Source organism: Equus asinus, chromosome 1 (genome assembly GCF_041296235.1).
Source record: "Equus asinus isolate D_3611 breed Donkey chromosome 1, EquAss-T2T_v2, whole genome shotgun sequence".
In the NCBI taxonomy this organism is placed as follows: Eukaryota; Metazoa; Chordata; class Mammalia; order Perissodactyla; family Equidae; genus Equus; species Equus asinus.
Genome location: NC_091790.1, coordinates 202,071,560 through 202,077,627, shown reverse-complemented (window position 1 = coordinate 202,077,627; position 6,068 = coordinate 202,071,560). Strand labels below are relative to the sequence as shown.

At 38.0% G+C, this 6,068-nt stretch overlaps 1 protein-coding gene across 1 annotated transcript in view; it reads right to left on the bottom strand.

Annotated features, from left to right (window-relative positions):
- Positions 1-6,068, bottom strand: part of LOC123287442 (GTPase IMAP family member 1-like) — a 221,816-nt gene that overhangs the window by 93,884 nt on the left and 121,864 nt on the right. The gene's annotated exons all lie outside the window — the stretch shown is intronic.

Genomic DNA, 6,068 nt, shown 5'->3' with positions numbered 1-6,068 from the left:
GCAGAGCAAAGTGAAGGATGAAACCCAGACAGGTGAGTGAGGATGGCAGCTGGCTGTCATTTGGGGTTTATCTTACTATCCCTGGATAGCTTTCCTTCTCAAAGCCACACTGACATGAAAATGAGAGTCAAAGGCAATGGCTGGTTCAGGGGAGCATCTAATAGGGGGACTTTCACCACGAACCCCAAAGGGCACTCCCTCAGTGAAGGGAGATCTAGAACCCAGTGACTTCTACTTGGTGAGCGGGATGAGAGATTTGAGAAAGAACAGGCCAGCATGCAATTAAACAGGCAAACGATGCTTACAGAGAGAAAATAGAAGAGAATAGGGCAGAGGGAACTTTCAAAGTGGTGATGGCTGAATTGTTTGCTGAACTGGTGAAATTCACCAATCCACACATTCAAGAAATCTAATGAATCCCGGAGAAAATAATTAAGAAAGAATTCACACCTTCCCACATAATGGTGAAACTGTAGGACATCAAAAGAGAATCCCTTAAAACTCACTGGAAAGAACAGACAGATGACATTTGAAGAAGAGATGGCTGGAACTATGCTGATTTCTTAACAGTAACAAAGGAAGCCAGAAAACAGTGGAAACAGATTTTCAATGTGCTGAGAGAAAGTATCAGTAAGCCTAAAATTTTATACTCAGGGAAAATATCTGTCAAAAATAAGGGCAAAATAAACACACTGCAGACAACAAAGACTGAGACTTCTTGCCTCCAGTTGTCATTAAAGGAATTCCTAAAGAATGTACTTCAGCCAAGAGGAAAGTAATTCCAGAGAGTAAATCAGAGGTTAAAAAAAAGACTAAGTCTAAACAAACATAAAAGGTACAAAATAACAGTAATTATTTCTAGGGTTTAAAAAAGAAAAAACAAAATTAAAATACACAACAACAATTATATGTAGATTGATGTGGACAGTGGGAATGGAATTAAAATGTTCTAAAGTAATTTCTTGTATTAGAAGAATATAAAAATAGAGATTATGTTTAGACTTTGATAATTTAAAAATACATGTCTTTGGGCCGGCCCCGTGGCCTAGTGTTGAAGTTCAGCACACTCCGTTTCTGTCACCCAGGTTGAGTTCCCAGGCGTGGACCTAGACCACTTATCAGAAGCCACGCTGTGGCAGGCGACCCACATACAAAACAGAGGAAGATTGGAGGCCAGCCTGGGGACATAGCGGTTAAGTTCACTCCACTTCTGTGGCCCAGGGTTCACAGGTTGGGAGCCCAGGAGCTGAGCAATGCACCACTTCTCAACCCATGCTGTGGCAGGCATCCCACATACAAAATAGAGAGGAGGATTGGCAGCAGACACTAGCTCAGGGCTAATCCTCCACAAAAAAATAAATTTTAAAAGAGTAAAAATATGTGTTGTAATTACTGAGTGGCCACTAAAAAATTGAGAAAACTGTATATAATTTCCAAAATTAGTAGAGAAAGAATACATAATGTGAAAAAATACTCAAAGAATCCAAACTAAACTACAAAGAAGAAGGAGAAAACAAATTATGGAACAAGTTAGACAAGTAGAAAGCAAAAAATAAAATTTTGTATATGAATCCAAATATATCAGATATTATAACTATGATAAATGAACCAAAGGTTTCAGTTTAAAAAAATAAACATTTTTTCCGTGGATTCAAAACAAAATCCAAATCAAAAACATGCAACTAGAGAAAGGTTGAAATCAGAAGTGTAGGCAAATATAGCAAATTCTACACATACGAGAGCAAAATATCAAACGAAGTCGACTTTTCATTCAATATTTATTGAGAGCTGTTATGTGCAGGCACTGTTCTTGGTGATTGGATATCTCAGCAGATAATAGCAGGTAAAGATCCTTACATTTCCAGATCTTTCAGTGTTTCTTGAAAGGACAGAAAATAGACAAAGAAGGAATAAATTTGTAATTTATAAAATATATGAGAAGATGTTCACCTATGTAAGAAACAAAATTGTGGCATACGGTAAAGAGGATCAAGAGAGGAGATGGCAGGTCACACATCACTAGTGTGGGCAGGGCACAGCTATAAAGTCCTATTCGTCAAAGTAAAACTGGTTCTCTATTTACATGTACCACACGGAGAGGCATCACACTTACAAAGGGAGTAATTGATTCATAAGAGAAAACAGAGAAATCTACATTTATGATGACAGATTTTAACACACATCTCTCAGTCATTGCTAGAACAGGCAGATAAAAACTCAAACAGTACACAGAAGATTTAAGCAACATGATGAATAACCTTGATCTGATGAACTATATAGACTAGTTCATACAGTTTCAGTCAGTTCTTTTCAAGGACACAGGGAACATTTATTAATATTGGTCTTATGTTTGTCCACAAAGAAACACCAAAAATTTCATAGGATTGAAATTATATAGACCATATTTCCTAACCACAATGTAGTTAAAAGATAAATAAATGAAATGCCATGGGTTTGGCAATTTGAGGACAGAGTTTTAAATAACTCATGGAGGAAATAACATATAATAGAAATTGATAAATATTTACAACAATTGCATTTCAATGCTTATGAGATGCAGCTAAAGCAGTATTTACAGATCAAATTTCTAGCTTTAAGTGTACATAGTAGAAATGAAAAATAAGCAGCAAAATAGATATCTTAAGTAATAAGAAAATAGTAAAAATAAGAGCAAGCTAGAAACAAGGAGAGAATGTCAGCAAATCAAATATCTGACAAAAAACTTGTATACATAGTTGGTAAAGAGCTGAAAAAGATCAGACTATCTAAAGAACACTTACAATTCATTAATAACAAGACAACCCAATTTAAAATGGACAAAAGATATGAATAAGCAGTTTTGACATATAATAAACTGCATATAATTCGAGTCTACATAGGAATAAATTTTACCATATGTGTACACCGGTGAAACCATCACCACAACCAAGATAAAGAGTACATCCATCAGACAGACGTCAGCAACAGGGTGGCGTGAGCTCACCTGGGACTCTCTCCCCTCCAAAGTACAACCAAAAAGAGCAACTGCTTTCCAACCAAAAAAACAATCCTAATAACAGAAATCGTCAGAGACCCACAGCAGCCAAACGACGGAAGTGAGAGAGGCTTCAGCCAGCCTTGGAGGAGCTGGAATGGGGAAGGAGAGAACTTCGCTCCCTCCCCTAGAGACTGGGATCTCTGCCACAGGTGTGGGAAGGAGTGGGGTAGGGGCCATGTGTCGGGGGGGATGGTCCAGGACTCCCACCACCCGAGCAGCAGAAACCCTCCAACAGGGGAAAGCTTTTGCATGGGGGAACCCCAACAAGCCAGGGCCCCGGGAGACCAGAAAGTGAGAGCTGATCCAATACGGGTTGGCGTGAGTGAAAGTGCTCCTCCTCCCCTAACCCACCTTGGGTGCCGTCATCTTGGCTGAAGGCACAGGGCTCAGAAAACAACCCTCTCGACCCCCCATCTAGTGGCAACAGGCTGTAATTGCAGCCGAATAATAGCATCATGCGCAAAAACCACTTCTCTACCATCCAGCAATTTATAAAAGCTCCAGTCCAAAAGGAAAACAATAAAAATATAGAAGTAGGTCCTGAGGGCTTGGAAATGGGTAAACTAAGTGAAGAGGAGTTCAAAATATTCAATGAGGTAAAGGGAAATGTAGAGGAACAAGTCAACAAGTTCTGGAGTTACTTCACAAAAGAGATTGAAATTATAAAGAAGAATCAATTAGAAATACTAGAGATGAAAAATACAATGGATCAGATAAAACAGAATACGGATTCCCTGAATGCCCGTATAGACACCATAGAGCTGCAAATTAGCATAATCGAAGATAGACAGGCTGAATGGCTCCAGACAGAGGAAGAAAGAGAACTAAGAATTAAAAAGAACTGAAGAAAATCTCAGAGAAATACCTGACTCAATGAGAAAATGCAACTTAAGAATCATCGGAATTCCTGAGGACGTGGAAAAGGAAAATGGAACAGAAAGTGTGCTCAACGAAATAATAGAAGAGAACTTCCCAAATCTAGGGATTGAGAGAGAAATGTGTGTGGAGGAAGCTTTCAGATCTCCTAGATTTGTCAATGTAAAAAGACCTACTGCAAGGCACATAGTAGTAAAAATGGCAAAAATGAAGGACAAAGAAAGAATACTCAGGGCAGCAAGGCAGAAGAAAATGACCTACAAAGGAACCCCCATCAGACTTTCAGTGGATTTCTCTACAGAAACCTTACAAGCTAGGAGAGATTGGAGTGACATATTCAAAACTTTAAAGGATAAAAGTCTTCAACCAAGAATACTCTATGCAGCAAAAATATCCTTCAGATATGAGGGAGAAATTAAATATTTTCCAGCAAACAAAAGCTGATGGACTTCATAGTCACATGACCTCCACTACAAGATATCCTCAAGAAGGCTCTCATACCTGAACAAAGAATAAAAGGGAGTAAGGGGTCACAAAACACAGAGTAGGGAGACAGATAGAATCTGAATAGGATAGCAAATATTCAACTATAGCATTAGGATAAAGGGAAGGAAATCACAAGAGCAGAAACAATCTTATCACTCTAACACAAACTCACAACACAAGCTGGAATAAGAGATGAAAATAATAATTTAGGAGGAGAGGAGGAAAGGGACTGAAACAGTCTAGGCTAAGAAAGTAAGAGACCACCAGAAAATGGAATATGTTATACATGAGATTCTGAATACAAACTTCAGGGTAGCCACTAAAATAAAAAACAGAACACAGACACAAAACATAAATAAGGAAAAGTCTAAGAAACCCAGCATAAGAAATTGCAGAAGTCAGTGGGTAGGCTAAAACACACAGGATGAGAAACAAAGGAAACACAGGAAAACTGGAAAACGAGCAACAGAATGACAGCATTAAGCCCCCATGCATCAATACTCACCCTCAATGTAAAGGGATTGAACTCTCCAATAAAAAGACACAGAGTGGCAAAATGGATTAAAGAACAAGATGCAACCATTTGTTGTCTCCAGGAAACACACCTCACCTCCAAGGACAAACACAGGCTCAGAGTGAAGGGGTGGAAGATAATACTCCAAGCTAATAGCAAACAAAAGAAAGCAGGTGTCGCAATACTTATATCAGACAAAACAGACTTCAAGATAAGGCAGGTAAAGAGAGACCCAGAGGGCCAATATATAATGATCAAAGGGACACTTCATCAAGAAGAAATAACGCTTATAAATATCTATGCACCCAACACAGGAGCACCAAAGTTCATAAAGCAACTATTAACAAACCTAAAAGAAGATACCAAAAATAACACAATAATAGTAGGGGACCTCAAAACCCCACTCACATCAATGGACAGATCATCCAGACAGAAAATCAACAAAGAAACAGTGGAGCTAAATGAAAAGCTAAAACAGTTGGACTTAATAGACATATATAGAACACTTCATCTAAAAACAGCAGAATACACATTCTTCTCTAGCGCGCATGGAACATTCTCTAGGATAGACCATATGTTGGGAAACAAGGCAAGCCTTTACAAATTTAAAAAAATTGAAATAATGACAAGCATCTTCTCCGATCATAATGCTGTAAAGCTAGAAATTAATTACAAGAAAAAAGCTGAGAAAGGCACAAGGATGTGGAGACTAAACAATATGCTATTGGACAAGCAATGGATCATTGAAGAAATTAAGGAAGAAATCAAAAAATACCTGGAGGCAAATGAAAATGATAACATGCCATACCAACTCATATGGGATGCAGCAAAAGCTGTATTAAGAGGAAAATTCATCGCAATTCAGGCACATCTTAACAAACAAGAAAAATCCCAAATCACCAATTTTAAACTACACCTAAGTGAATTAGAGAAAGAAGAACAAACAAAGCCCAAAGTCAGCAGAAGGAGAGAAATAATAAAAATCAGAGCAGAAATAAATGCTAGTGAAACAAAAAAGGCAGTAGAAAGGATCAATGAAACAAAGAGCTGGTTCTTTGAGAAGATAAATAAAATTGACAAACCCCTAGCCAAACTTACAAAGAAAAAAAGAGAGAAAGCTCAAATAAACAAAATCAGAAATGAAAGAGGAGAAAT